This window comes from Setaria viridis, chromosome 6, assembly GCF_005286985.2.
Source record: "Setaria viridis chromosome 6, Setaria_viridis_v4.0, whole genome shotgun sequence".
NCBI lineage: Eukaryota > Viridiplantae > Streptophyta > Magnoliopsida > Poales > Poaceae > Setaria > Setaria viridis.
The window spans coordinates 26,566,697-26,583,234 of NC_048268.2; positions in this window are offsets into that span (position 1 = coordinate 26,566,697).

Consider the following 16,538-nt stretch of genomic DNA (forward strand, 5'->3'; position numbering starts at 1 on the left):
AGAATTTGACACCACTCAGGGCTAGGGTGCACTCACCACTTAGGTGGGATGAGTGGTACGCCCAGTACCTGCAGAGAGCAGGTTTCTTGGATATCGTTGTTCAGGTCGTGGGGGGTCTCCCTCCAATGGACGGACCGCTGTTGACCGCTATGGTCGACAGGTGGCGTCAGGAGACTCACACGTTCCACCTGCCCTTCGGAGAAATGACCATCACAATGCAGGATGTGGCTATGATACTCGGCCTTCCACTGGATGGGCAGCCAGTGACGGGTATTATACAGAATGAGAATTGGCGTGATATGGTCGAGATGCATATTGGGATTAGGCCGCCAGAGCCGGAGGGCGGAGACAGCTCGAAGAAGATGTCCGGTGTCAGCTTTGCATGGTTGAGGGAGCACTTCGATGTGTGTCCTCCGGGAGCAAATGACGAGGTCGTGCAGCGCTATGCTCGAGTGTGGCTATGACACTTTGTCAGTACATTCCTCCTTCCAGATGCAGCTGGGAACATAGTATCGTGGATGGTTCTCCCCATTCTAGGTCAGGTTTGGGAAAACATAGTTGTTTACAGTTGGGGCTCAGCGGCTCTTGCCTGGCTGTACAGACAGCTATGTGAGGCTTGCAGGCGCACAGCGAGGGATTCCAATGTTGGAGGGTGCACTTATATGCTCCAGATTTGGATTTGGGAGCGAATGCTCGTGGGTCGACCTTCCCGCCTCCGTGTCGATGTAAGTCACAACGGCTAATTCTTTTTTCTACTTTAATGTTCGAAAAACTATTGTATCATGTGACCAATTGGACTTAATTGCAATTTCAGCCATGGCATCAAGACGATGCTCGTCCCACGTTCTATCATGTGTGGAAGCATGTGCGACCTGTTCGTGGCAACCCGGATAGGCGCTATAGGGCCTACACAAACGAGTTTGATGTTCTCACGCAGCACCAGGTAATTTGCTCACCATAGTTTTTTAAGCTAACTTTCGTATAATGATAGATGAAATAAGTATTGCGTGAAAATTTTTGAAGGTGGAATGGAAACCGTACGACCATGAGCAGCTTAGCCATATCGTATTTTCACCGACGTGCTACAGAGACAGAGAGCTGTGGAGGTGCACGACCCCACTGATATTGTACTACGTGGTAGAGTTTCATATGCCGCATAGGGTGATGCGGCAGTTTGGGAGGATGCAACCGTGCCCTCCTTTGGAATTATCGACTTCGCAGCAGCTGCACAGGTACGTAGGAATAAATAACTATTGGAGGCTATTCAATTAACGCACTTAACATGTTATACTAATACTTCACTAATTTCTGATGCAGTATCGACCGCAGAAAGCGGTACAAGGAGAATGATTGGAGGTTGAAGCATGCTCAGTACCTCCTCCTGTGGCAGAACAAGCAAGGATGCGATCCTGAAAGTGGACCGTACTGGCGACCAAACAATGAGTACATACGATGGTACTGTACTTCGACGAGAACCAAAGTGAAACCATCTTGGACTAATGTGCCCATTGAGGATGCACCGTCTGATGATGACGCTGACATAGCTGACGCGTACGACACGGTGACACGCTATGGGACACAGCCTGAGCGTGCACCTCTCCACGACTACATGGTAAGATTTCGGTTTGTAATTATAGTATCGTAACATTGATCACTCGTGGAATGAAAACTCCTGCGTACAGGGACAGCAGCTTGCAAGGCTCTCAAACGAGGCGGGCGTGATTATGGAGCACGCCGTCGGGGAAGGTGATGGTCTGCTTCGTGCTTTTGCAGAGGTAGAAGGCCAAACTAATTTCCACTTATACTCGTACTACCTTTATAACCATCAATAACATAGTCGTGAATATATGCTGCTTACATGTGGCAGAGGGTTCGAAAAAGTTGCAGGCGAATGGCCATGAGGATGAACTGCATGACGTCCTCAGATGTGCACCACGGGGGCAATGTCCAGGGTACTTCTTCGGGATCACGTCGGACTGCATTGGCGACTACCCCCAGGGCTGCAACACCGTCCACTGCTGCAGGTCCTAGCAGGAGATCACGAGGCAAGGAACCCGCATCCCCTCAGGAAATCAAGGACTCTGAAGGTGAGCAGTCTGAGGATGACGACCCTACATATGGTGAGGAACTGGAGATTTCTCACGATGCTCCACCTGTGACTCAGACGCAGGGAGAGTCCAGCCAGGTATATTCACAAGTTTCTCCAAATTCAATTATACATTTTAATGTTCGCTCCCGAAGTGTCATACAAATTTTATGATTTGTGCCCAATTATTCCATAGGAACCTGCACCTCGTACCCGGTTGCCACGCCGGCGTCGTCGTTCCCGGGACCACACCGACGTTGGCAGCGCCAATGTGCTGCCCACGCATCCAAGGAGGGAGCGTCGCCCAAGAGATCCTTTTAGCCCTCCGGATGAGCGGCGGTCACGACACTGAACCTAGCATGTCTCAAGACTTTTGGAACCGTCACGTGTGTAAAAGACTAAGTTGGTTGTTAGGTTTATTCATGTCACGTTTGTAAAAGACTAAGTTGGTTGTTAGTTTTTTTTATGTCCGTACAATGTTATATGTTTGCTCCATGATGTACTTGTATTTCGTGTATTTTTTCGTAAATGTTCAGAACAAAAATACGTTTCGGATTGTGCAGCGTGCTCCTGACGCCCCACCCTCCTGGGCCGAAACCTACTGAAAGGTTACTAAAATTGGCGCGGCAGCTCACTCCTGCCGCGCCAGGCCGCCTGGCACGGCAAGGCCCTCCCCCCCCCCCCCCCCCCCCCGGAAACCTACTGAAAGTTCGTTGCAGTTGGCGTGACAGCTCACTCCTGCCGCGCCAGGCTGCCTGGCGCGGCAAGGCCCTCCCCCCCGGAAACCTACTAAAAGTTCATTGCAGTTGGCGCGACAGCTCACTCCTACCGCGCCAGGCCGCCTGGCACGGCAAGGCCCTCCCCCCCGGAAACCTACTGAAAGTTCGTTTCGTTTGACGCGGGAGCGCACTCCTGCCGCGCCAGGCGGAGTGGCGCGGCACGCCCTCCCCCCCCCCCCCCCCCCCCCCACGAACCATACTTCACTAAAAGTTTGGTTCGTTTGGCGCGGCAAGCCCCCTCCCCTACCACCAGCACATTTCTGCTTTGCCAGGCGGAGTGGCGCAGCAAGCCCGTGGTTAGGATAGAGAATAATATTTATTAGTAGGCCTGGTAATTCTGACTACATTTAACACAAGGCACATGGTACTGACAAAACGCCCACAAAGTGTTCTGCAATAGGATTAGATCAGACCGGTGCGCAATCATGGATAAGAATAACACACACGTGTATTAAATGTTAGTGGTACGTATTGCCCCATTCGTACTTCGTCTTCTACTATTATTGCATCACAAATACCTTCAAGTACATCCGCTCTACCAGCGCTATGCCTTCCTCCTCTTCCACCGCCCACTCCTCCTCGTCCTCCATCCAAATCACTGCAAGTACACTGCAAGTACTTCTCCGGCCCACTGCAAGTACACTGCAAGTACTTCTCCGACCCACTGCAAGTACACTGCAAGTACACCCGCTCTACCAGCGCTATGCCTTCCTCCTCTTCCACCGCCCACTCCTCCTCGTCCTCCATCCAAATCATCGATCCCATCGAAGCTACTACTATTTCTTTCACACTCTAGCGCACAACGCATGCACGCCATTCTCGTGCAGTTGTGTCGCGCCTACAGAACCGGGCCACTGCCCTCTGCTCTTCCTTTCTGCAACTTGACCGCAAATCTACTCGATGGTGCTTCCTTCGTACGAGAATACGAAGCGTCCCGCCGCCCGCCGCCCCATCACCCGCTCTACCAGCGCTATGCCTTCCTCCTCCTCCACCGCCCACTCCTCCTCGTCCTCCATCCAAATCATCGATCCCATCGAAGCTACTACTATTTCTTTCACACTCTAGCGCTGACTACTAGCTCGGAGAGGAAACTTTGATGCGTTTGGACATAGTTCTCTCGGAAATGAAAATAGTTTTTGACAACTAATTGTAGTTCCCAGAATAAACATAAACATAGTTTTCTCATAAAAGAACATAGTTTTCACAGCTACAGAGAAACATGATCCAGCTACATCAACACGTTCATCTAGTCCGAGTCACCTTCATATAGTAACTCGTCGTCGTCATCATCATCATCATCATCATCATCATCATCATCATCTCCGGCAACAACAACTCCCTTGCCTTTCTTATCGACATTAACCTTACCAACAGGTAAATCGGCAACAAGAGCCTTCATCGTCTCCATCTGTGCCTCTTCCGCTTTTTGTTGTAACTCTTCCATTTCAATCCTTCTCTTTCTTGCCCTAACTTGTTGCAAATATTCTTCCCATGAACCCTTAGGGTATTTCACATTCGGATCAACCACATAACCTAAGCGATCTCTTTCCTCCCTCAACCTTTGTTTCTCCAACTCCCTCTCCTCCTGCAACTTCCTCCTATTTTCTCTCTTCTCATTTTCAGTTAGAGGTCGTGGATACTTGGATCTATTTTGCCTCCAATACTTAATAATAGTTTCCCTTGAATAAGTCCTTCAGGTTCCACTCCAGTCTCATGCACCATATCTTGATATATTTTCCCTCAAAGTAAGTCGTCGTCAGGAATAGGCACATCATACTCCTTCCTAATCTTTTCTTTAATTTCTTGTTGTTTCCTTGACTTCCATGGTTCCGATGTATTTCCCAACTTTAATAACAAATCATATCGACCACAAAAATCTTCCCAATCACATGTCCTTCCCTCCTGCAACAACAATTCAATATTCTTACAAATTTGAAACAAGTTACAACCTTCATAAAACATAAGAGACGAGTAGTTACTAACCCAGTAATCGCCATGTGCATTTCCACAGAACGAATCATATCCAAGTTCAGAAGGCACCACACCTTCTGTTGCCAATATACCACACTTGCATCTATCACTAGGAGAGGACACACATGGCCACGGTGCCTTTCCACTTTCGAACTCCCGCACTTCCTCCTCTGTTGGCCACATTGCCATTGGGCCGTATATATACTCATTGAAATCACACAACGGCCACCCATCCTGCAAAAAACCCGTGACGTGAACTACTCATACGTAAAGTAACTACAAAACGCTGCTCCAACTTCCAAGCAATAACATCAAGTAAATAACATCAAGTAAAAGTATGAATAATATACTGCAAAATTATAACTGCTAGCTAAACGACATACTAATATTCTCGTAATATACTTACATGAGTCTTTAGGGAGCATCGAAAGAATGGAGTAAACTTAGGTGGATCCCCTAAGTTAGGACGCATAAGCTTAGCAGGAACACCACACTTGCACATGGGAGGATCCCTCACACGCCTACAAGCAGCCTCCTGGTTCTCCTCCTCGGTCATCCTAGGTGGATTTGGTGGAGGAGGAACCCAACGCCTAAACTGATGGTATGGTTTAAGCTCTGTGCTATGATATGGGAATAGGGGGATCCTAGGATCATATTTGTCGGGTCCATCGATCCACTGAAAGAAATCACAAGGTGCGGCAGGCAGTAGATCAAAAGTCCATTTGCATACATAGAAGGCTCTTCCGGCTGTCTTTGGATGCCTTGATTGTTTCACCTCTGCTTGCGCGCCACATCTACAAAGAGGTACCGGAAGGGCAGGAGGTACGGGACCAGCACCATTGGACTCGCCCACATAACGCACATACCACCTACGCCGTTTGTATTCACAACCAAACGACGCCATCTCACCTGGAAATCAAGTGCAACAAATTTAATACACAAATAAACTTTACACACGTAATCCATACGAGCTATATACATCATTTTGATAAAATGTAAACACTCGATCTACAAAATACAAACACTGAAACAAATATGAGACTAATTAATTGAAGATATAAAAAAAATACATGTCATGTAAACCACACAATTGGATGAATATATACCTAAATCGAAGCATTCAACAAGTTCTACACGTCAATATCGCGGGCAGAGACTTAATTGCGTATGAACTACGTATCATCTAACACAAAACACCATTGCATTTCATTCAAAATTCAAATCACTAACCTAACCCTAAGTCACCTAAACATCCTCCGATCTACCAAATGCAACGGTAAAACACGAGAAAAGGTAGGGGAATACCTTCCATACGAAGCAGGGATCGATTTTCACTACTTTTCCCCACCCAAATCGTCGGATTTTGGGTGGATTTGAGGGTGGGACGGTGGGGGCCGGCGCTGCAAGGTGCTGCTGTGTGGTGTGTCTGGAGGAGGAAGAAAGGAGGGAGGGAGGAGGAAGGGAGCCGGCGCGTGGACTTAGTGTAGGTCCTGCCGCGCCAGGCGGGCTGGCGCGGCGAACGCCCGCCCACGTCAACGCCCACCTGGCGTCGCGACTCGCCGCGCCAGCGGGGCAGGGGCCGCCGCGCCAGTGCATGCGGCGCGGCAGCGTGTTACTGCCGCGCCAGGCGGTCTGGCGCGGCCAAAAGGGTCACCCCGCGCAAATAAAGCCCGGGTAAGATTATTTTTAAAAATAAATAAAAAAAAGGTTAAAAATAAAAAAAAGTTCGCGGCCGCCACGGGCCCGGCGCGGACGCGACCAGCCGAGCCTGCTGTCCAAGCGATAGTTCTTACGCGTATCAATAACCAAATCCGTCAAGTCTGCACCTGCACTGATCCGATTCCTAATCGGACGGACCCGTGTCCACGCCACGCTTATAAATATAATACTCCCCAACACAAAGGACAAATCAATTATCCACACGAAATTCAGGCTGCATGCACGACGCGAAATTCAGGCGCGAACGTGATGCGCTGCAGTCCAAGATAGACGAGGTGTTAGAGAAGCTTAGACGGTTGACTGAAATATTAGAGGCAGCCGCCCAAATACATGAACATGACGACGGTGCAGACTCTTATTACAGACAGCACAGAGACCCAATACCAGTGGTGTCCGGTGACGATTTCTATCCGGGTAACGACAACCCGTCCGACGAGCCTGAACAATACCCAATGCAGTGGGAGCACCATCAGTACAACCACGCTGCTGCCTACGACGACACGATTGGCCAGGAGCTAATAACAACACCGGATGGCACTGGGCACCTTCAAGCAGCAGAGACAGGGGAGACTGCTGGTTCCGGCGGCGATAATGGCGGCCAGTACCTACTCTCGGACCCCGCGCTCTACGACGACGACCATGACATGACTGCCGGCGAGGCTACCCCCGCCAGGTTCAGCGACGGCGGCTTCGGAGGCGTCCCGGCCTCCGCGGCGGCGATCGCGGGCCTCAAGAAGCAGAGGCACGACGGGTCATCAGGAGCTGACAACATGTGCATCATCTGCATGAGGCACTACAAGAAAGGCAAAAGGCTCTATGTGATGCCCTGCGCGTTCAAGCATCGGTTCCATCGCAAGTGCCTCAAAAAATGGCTGTCGCGCAGCCACCTGTGCCCGCTCTGCCGCCACGCGCTGCCTACCAACGACCAAGGCGTGCACAGGCCACAGGCACGCAACATGGCTGTTAATGTAAGCTAATACGTTGATCCGTGCAGGAGGAGCAGGGGCTGGTAGTTGCTGTCCGGAGATAGTTCTCCCTCCATCCAAAATTATAAGTCGTATTGATTTTTCTAAGAATATAGATATATATAGTATATCTAAGTGTATAGCAAAATAATAAATCTATAATATATATATATATATATATGTGTATATATATATATATATACACGAATCTAATAGAATCAAGACGATGTCGCTCAGCCACCTCTGCCAGCTCTGCCGCCATGCACTGCCTACGGAGGATCAAGGCGTGCACAGGGGCCTGATATGGCTGCCAAATGTAAACTAATTATAGAGTACGTTGATCCGTGCAGGAGCAGGGGCTTGAAGTTATAATAGGTACTACGGTCTACGTATGGTTGGCTCAAATGTAACGTAATCTGATTACTGAACGTAACGAATCCCATTACATATGTTTGGTTGTGGTGGTTTGTAATCAATTGATACTGTAATCGAATCCCTTACCTAAATAATATCTATACAAGCTTGTTACCCCTCCTCCCCCACCGTAATCAGATATAGCACCCACACAGCAATCTGATTACGTTACCAGAGTGCAACCAAACAAAGAGGATAATCACCCATTCCACCACCAAATACACTGTAATCTGATTTCCTATGCGTTTACATTACCTTAGCACGAACCAAACACTATCTAAGTACTAACTCTGGTCCGCTAAAGCTGACCTTTTGGGGGAAAAAACAGAGAGAGAACTACAAGCAACTCTTTTTGGCTGTCTGGAACGTCGCTGCTTTTGCTAACACAAACTAGTAAATTGTTTCTCTTTTTTTTCTTATCTATTCCTATTCTAATACAATACGAATATATATACTTTCTTATCTTTTATTCCTCGTAGTAGACTCTAGTTATTAATTGCTCTGTGTGTTTTTTCATCCCCATTTGTTTTTACATCTCACCTTCATATGTATTTTACATATATTTAGTTGAAAGCTTAATTAATGTAAGATATCAGTTTTATATGTAATGATCAATTACTCTATACGATTTTCCATCCTCATCCATCCATAGTTTCTCCCTTTTGCGTTGCGCATCATGTGTGTTAACATGTTATGTTTAGTTGAAACTTAAAACCTTAACCGGAGTTATATGTTTGAGGGAGAAACTTAAAACCATAACTTTATGCATACATGTATGTGCAGTAATCATGGTGACGTGGATCATGTATTTATGGCTTAATTTAAATTTTTTCTTCTATATTAACAATGGAAAAATGAGTAAGCATATATAGGAGTACTTTGATATATTTGTTTATATAACGGTAGAGGTAGATAATTTTGATGCACATTTACAACGTCTTTAAAAATATAGTTTTAAAATCTAAATCCTTAGGATTTAGTACAAACTTGAACCGAATTCTAAAATATCCTAAACCACTCCTTTCCTTCCAAACATGTCCTTAAATGTTACTTTAGTTTATTTTAATATTATAATGGTGGAGTAGCGTAATTTAGATGCAAATTTGAAGGATTACTTTAGAATATATTTTAATAACATAAGTGCAGATTTAGATGATTACTTTTGAATATATTTTAATAACATAGGTGGACAGTTTATATGAAGATTAGAGAGCTACTTTAGATTATTTTCACAATGTGGATAATAATTTAGATATAGCTTACTTTACATTATTTTGACAATAACAAAGGTGGATCTTTTTCATGAACAAAATAGATATAGTGGCTATATTATCAAATTGATGGCCGGATTTTCTAATTTTTTTAGATTTAGGAGCACGCGAGACAATTTACCTGACGTTCTGTCCCAAAGTTGGTGTGCGCACCTTAACTAATGGCAACTAGAGAGACCGAGCCGTGGTCGATGTTATGGTAAGAACCGGAGTCCAAGTTTACAAAAATTGCTGCATATACATCGATCAGATTATTATTATAAGATAATAATTCGGGTGTTTTTGCTGCCCGTGGATCGACCGACGATAAGCTATGAGCAGCCAAATCAGAGGCTTGAATCCTCTTGACGACTTGCTTTCATTGGCAGCAGGACGACGAGTCTCTGGAGAAGCAGACGCCCGAGCACATGTTCCCCCTCAGCCATCCGCCGGCGACAGCGGCAACCATCCGCGTGACGACGACGAGGTCGGACTACGTCCTGCCCATCGACGATCAAGAATTTGTTCCACCTGATAAAAAAGACTCGGAGATCGTCATGGCATCTTCTTGCAATCTGTAGATTAGCTTTATCTTCATGTCTGAAAACTTTTGCATTGCGACATTTCCATATATTCAGAGGATACAGATGAGAACCGTACTTTTGATCCGAGAGTTCTGTTCTTGTAACGGATTAAGAATCTAGAGAGCTTTGACACTATCAGAGGGTGCAAGAGAATGCAAATCAAAACTAATGAAGGACCAGAAGTTTCAACTCCTCTGACATTGTCCATCTGGTCTCATGATCTGGCCTGCTTGGCCTCGGCCTATGTGACTTTTAAACCCGTTGTATTGCTAACAGAGGCTGCGTTCCTGCAATCCTTCGAACGTATCCTGCCTCTGAACACCTGATCTAACGTAGATTGCAGGCTTGTAAGGTTGAAAAGCATATTGTGTTGTATATTGTAGTGGAGTTGACCTGCAACAATCAAAGGATTACGAGTATATTGTTTGCAGAATGATTCGCTTACCTCGAGCTAGCTAGGCACATGGGGAGAGCCAGGAACTTTGATATGTTAATTAGTCCCATCACTCGTTGTTCCTCTAGAGAATGAGGTGCTAATGAAGGTCAACTTCTCTAAAAAAAAAGCTCGCTCTACAAAGTCAACCAAATGTAACTAATATACTAGTCAAGCTAATTTCGTTTATTTATTTTTTTGTAAAAAATGCTTAATTCCATCTGGGGTCCCATCATCTCGATGCTAAATTTCTTCCTTGAAGAGATCCAGAAGATGAACTTGTGAGACGAATTAATGTGAACAATCTAAACGAATTATGGTGCTAAATGATGCATGCATCATAGAATGTGTCCCACGCTCATTTTCATGAACAAAAACTAAGTCTTTACTAAGGTTTCGACTAAAATGAGATCAGCCACGCGATAACGAGAAGTGCACATTAGATCTTTCTTGCTAGAAAATACCATTTCACAGGTTCAGGGCTGCCGCCTGAAGGGCTCGTCGCTCGCTACCTCGCTGCAAAGGTAAAGGTAATTTACTATTTTTATTTCTCAATTCTGTACATGCATCCTTTAATAGTTTAACTGTCAGTTATGTTTTTTATTTTTTGTATGCATGTTTATAAATTGAAGAATGATTATAACTCTTATCATTTAAGATCTCATTTCAAATAACACCACAATAATGAAGCTGTTCAAGTAAAGATTATGCAACTATAAAGGTATAAGTTTTGATATATTCCATTGCTACGTAATACATTATACCGTATCCGCTATTTTATTCTTCTGTTTTGCTAATCTAGTAGGTTCCACTTTAGTATTCCGTACAGAGCCTTGGTTTATGCCAGCCCGCCCCTGGCTGTGAATACAGAGCATGAGTAAAATTCAGGGCAACTCTGGCTTTGCATCGTGTGGGGGAGAAGAGATGCTAAATCATCATGTACATTGTGAGATGGGATTGTTCTCTGAATAATCACTAGCTAGGATGCTATTAGGTTTCTAGCCATTCTGCATGTTAGTCTTATTGCTACAGAAACCCTTTTTTTTGTGTGTGTGTTTTGGTTAGTGCTGTACAGTTATCAACAAGTGTTGCTAGCAGATAATCATTTTCATTGTGTTGTTTGTAAGCATCTGAGACCTTATATTATTTAAGCAATGGATGTAGCAGATCTGGTAGTTCAGAGAACAGCAAACTTTTGATGGTGTTTTCCAAATGTGATGATCTTTCGATGCTTTAGACTCAATTTTCCCATGTAAGCCTTTTAGCACTATGCTTCCAACGGTGGCATGCTCACGAGAGGAATCAAAATAGTCAGCGAACCTTGATAAATATATTTTCTTAATCAAATATACATGTTACTAAGTAGAGAACTGACTTTTGATGCGCCTCCTTTTAATCCCGGTTTAAATAGACCCGGTATAAAAGGGGTGAGCGGAGCTTTACTCCCGGTTGGTATTTGCAACTGGAACTAAAAGTCACATTTTGTCCCGATTCAAAAATCAGCCACCCGTGGGGGACCCTTTAGTCCCGGGTTAAAAAATCAGCTACCCGTGGGAGACCCTTTTGTCTCGGGTGGTAAGAATAACCGGGACTAAAGGTCACCCTTTTAATCCCGGTTGGTGTTACCACTCGGGACTAAAACTCATGACACCAACCAGGATAAAATGGAGACTTTTATCCCGGTTGGAAACTCCAACTGGGATAAAAGGGTCCCTCACCGGTGGATGAAAAAGAACTAAAATTATCCCGGTTTGTAGTACCAACCGGGATAAAAGGGGGTCTTTTATCTCGGTTGGTGTTTCCAACCGGGATAAAAGGGTCCCCCAAGTGTCGCTGGGACAAAACTAAATCCTTCAGACCCTTTTATCCCGGTTTGTAATACCAACCGGGATAAAATGGGGTCTTTTATCCCGGTTGGTGTTTTCAACCGGGATAAAATGGTCCCCATGAGTTAGTATAAAAGGATTGGATCCCCTATATAGTCAGATGTGGTGTGTAGAAGGGATGGCAAGGAAGGTATGCGCGAGGCTTGAGGTCGTGGGTTCGAATCCCGGATAAAAGACACCCTCCTTTTATCCCGATTGCTTTATCCCGGATAGTTTTTCGAGAGATTTGCACCCTTCCAACCGGAACTAATACTCAGTTTTCTACTAGTGTGTCATAATGATTTTTCTTTGAAGGATTTTATTACATAGCATATGTATCTTCTTTCAAAACTCCTTCAGGGCGATAGCCGTCTCCCTTCAAGACTGCAACAGGGCCTGAGGAGAAACATGACCAATCCTCATTTCTAAGTTCATTAACCCCTTTGCATATTCAAGAATATAGTGTGAAATGGATCAGAAATTAATGTTTTTAATTACCTAGCGATGATGATGAGGTGGAGGAGCAGTAGGAGCATCTAACAGAGCTGTGCCAGATTCAAGATCCTTATTGGAACGACCTTCATCATCTCTTTATTTGTAAGTAGTCTTCTAAAGTTCTAATGCAGATCATGTCCCTATTCGGTACAGCTCTGACATCCCTGCAGCACTGACTCCAAGACTTAGGTGCAACAATAAGCCGCAACTGTACAGGATGGCGCCCTTCTGCTGTCGGGTACAATAAGCCGTCACATGGCGAGGAGAGATTATTGCAAACACAACCAGGAGGAGCACTATTTTCCCAGGCATCGTACTTAGGCTAATGTAGCTTGTTCAGTTGTTATGATCGCTCCATGAAGCATCGGTGTGCTCCTATATATACTACTAGTATAATGCTCATGCTAATTCTACGGCAACATGCATCACATATCTATTTCTATATCTACATCTATATCTATATCTAGATAGATGACAAACAGAGAGAGGAAGAGGGAAAAGTAGCAAAGATGTTCAAAATCTCTCATCTGAGACATGGAGAAAGATGTATACTCATATGCATGGAGCAAAGATATGTTAGTATTGATGGAGAATATATCAGTATATGTTTATACGTAGCATATATTAATACAACTATATGGATACTTACATTTGCATTGGGAAAGATAAGTTAGCTTTCATGGATAATATAGTAGTATAAGCTTCTAGTTTCTATATATTTACATCAATTATATATGGATACCCATACGTATGGGGCAACAAGATGTGTTGCATTTATAGGAAATATATACTAGTATATCATTGCTGGGGAATCGAACTTTAGTAGTTGGTACCGGGTTAAATAACTGATACTAAAGGGTACACATTAGCACTTGTTGGTAACACCAACCGGTACTAATCCGTTTTTTATCAAAAAATAAAGAAAAAAATCCGTGTGACGGTACTAACACCACCAGTACCTTTCAGTACCAGGTGGTGTTACGACCCGGTACTAACGGGCTTCCGGGGACCCCGAAATTTGGATCCGGTACTAATGCTAACATCAATACCGGGTCAAAATGTGACCGGTACTAAGATTTAGGACGAATGCTCATATTTCTAGTAGCTTATGTTTCGTATCTATTTATATCAGCTACATGGATACATATGCATTGTGCCAGATATATTAGTATTTATGGAGAATATGTTAGTACATGTTTTAAAATTATTTATATCAACTATATGGTTACTCATGCAGACGTGTTAATAGCATGGTGGAAGAGCGCCCGGTGAAGGCTTCATGGCTGGGTTTGCGCCCTGGCGCTGCACGGGTTGTGTACCCACGTCCCTGTTCTGTAACAGAGCAGTTGGATCCGCGGATGCCAATGAGCACACAGAGAGTAATTAGCTTTTCCCAAACACCATATAGTTAACGATAATTCTTAGCCCTCTCAGCTAGCCAGCTAACAACTATCTGGCCATTGCCTTCACCTAAATAATCCCAGCTAACCATTTAACTCTAGTTGATCCAAAGACCTTAGTTCCATTTCTCTTTCTCCTCTACCATCGGTGAGTATGCACATCATAAGCTTGCGTCGTGGATCTTATCATACTTTGCGATTTCAAATATGTAGCCTTTAGCCCTTTACCATGTGGTTATTGTAGAGTGAGGTTGAACTAAATTTGGTCACTTCTTATTTGATCTTCCACATGCTCATAAACATGTGGTGACGTGCAATATTTTTCCTTCCTCTTTGCTTCTAGTATTATGCTGCCAGTAGTTACAATTACGTTTAATCTGACATTAACTAATATTGGTGCAAATAAAAATTCGGGTAAGATTCACTTCAATATCATTTATAATTTTGGCTCTTCTATTATCACAAATAAATTCAAACCGTAGATCCGAGATGCAACCAAAGAAAAGGCTCGTGATGTGCACACATTCCTTGTCTTTACCATGATACTAGATTTGTTCTCCTACTTGTTAGAAGAAAAGGCATATTGCACTAATTTTGTAAGGATAATAAGACTTTGTGTACAACATTTTGTTGAACGACTCTCATATAATGATGTGTTTAATGGGTTTGGTTCATCTGAGCTGCGGTATCGAGCCCTTTTGGTTCACGCGGTTGTTCATACGTAAGTCCTAAGAGAAAGGATGTATAGATATCATTTTCTGATGATTGTGAACTACTCGGGCACCCAATTCACGTTACTTTTTGTGTTTTTGTAGTGTCTAACTTTAAAACGGTATTTACCTGGCTGAATTTACTATTTTTACCTTATGATGAACAAAGAAAAGAATGAGAAATGAAAGGTAATGTTACTAATGTATAATTTGGTATCAGGACTCATATAAACTACCCTCTCACTCTCTCCAAATGCAGAACAGATCGCAATTTCTTATTAAATGTGTTACAGCTCTTCGAATTAGACTATCAAATACACAAATTAATATGATGATGATGCTTTTCTTTGATACTACAAGATGATCTACATCAAGATATTCACAGCGTGCCAACTCTGAGCCTGCGAACTCAAAACTTTAGGGCATTGTAAAGCAAGGAGAGGCTGGCCTAGCTAGTTCAGGTGGGGAAGGCATGAAAGATACATTGTTTGGCTGCAAGCATTTCCGGTACAGGAGAGCTTTTAGCTACGCTGCTAATTTTGAATGCATTTCCTTGCTCCAACAGTCTAGTTTGCCTTGCGAGCAGCTAGAACTCGCTATGCGAGGTGAGGTAGTGTCTGGCCCAGCACTAGTTGGCCTAAAACAAATTTTGCTTTTGACCATTGCATATCTTTGCGCGGTTTTACATACTGCTACTCTCATGATTAGTAGGAAAATACTTCAGCTTCGCGGCTAATTTGAAGGCATTTGTTAGACCTTTCCTCACCTACCCAAACAAGTATTTTTAGGTGAAAAAAGGTCATATTAACAGAGCTTAACACCTCATTAGTTCATTTACAGGTCAAACCTTAGTCTATGGATATTTGATTAGTTCTTCTTTCTCTTTCACTCGAGAAAATCTCTAAAACGATTGGGCGTCGTTGTAAAACTGATCGTCCTTGTGGTTGATTCTATTCATACGTGCATGTAGAGAAAGGCGGCACCGTTTATGTGCTCTGAATAGGGCTGAAAGCGGTCGGGAATGGTCAAGAAATCACCCTAACCACTTTCATTACTACATTTTTTACTCGAGAACAGGAGCTGGAACAGGAATGTTGGTCGGGAAAGCGAAATCGGATGTATGGGATGACAGAAACAAAACTATATGATCGGAAACATGTCGATAATAGGCGGGAACCGGTATTTTAAATCGGGAAGATTGATGCTTATAAGGGTGTCTCCAATGTATGGATGCCCGGTTCCGTGTAGGAGCATCTGAAATCTGATGAAAATCGGACAATGTATAGGACCAGAGGGGCGGCTCTATAATAAGCTATAGAGTGCACAGCCCATGCCCATCACATCTACCCAACAGCTTACAGCCCAAGTGCAGAGACCAACAGCGACGGCACAAACAGTACATGCGGGCAGCTTGTCGCAAACCTCAGGAGGAAGAATCAGGCACAGTAGGTAGGCTTCTGTCTATTTTTTTTCCTTTCTTCATTTTTCTAATTATACTAGCTATTAGCTAATTATGTACAAGATGTACGATGACGTCAATTACAATCTAAAAGAGTTTAATCAACATTTCAGAATGAAAAAACTATTCAACGTTCTGATTATACTATTTTACCATTTTCACATAAAATTAAACTGACACGTTTAAACTGTTGAACTAATTTAGTCAACATTCTAAAGTACTGTGTTCAACATTTTCTTAAACTTAGTTCAACAATTTGGATAAATTAGATCAACATACGGTAGAAAATGTTGAAGCGTCATGTATAAAATGTTGAAGTAATTGCTTAAAATGTTGAAATAGTACAATCCAAATGTTGATTTTTAAAAATATATTAGAGAAATAAAAATATACTCATATTGGATCTTA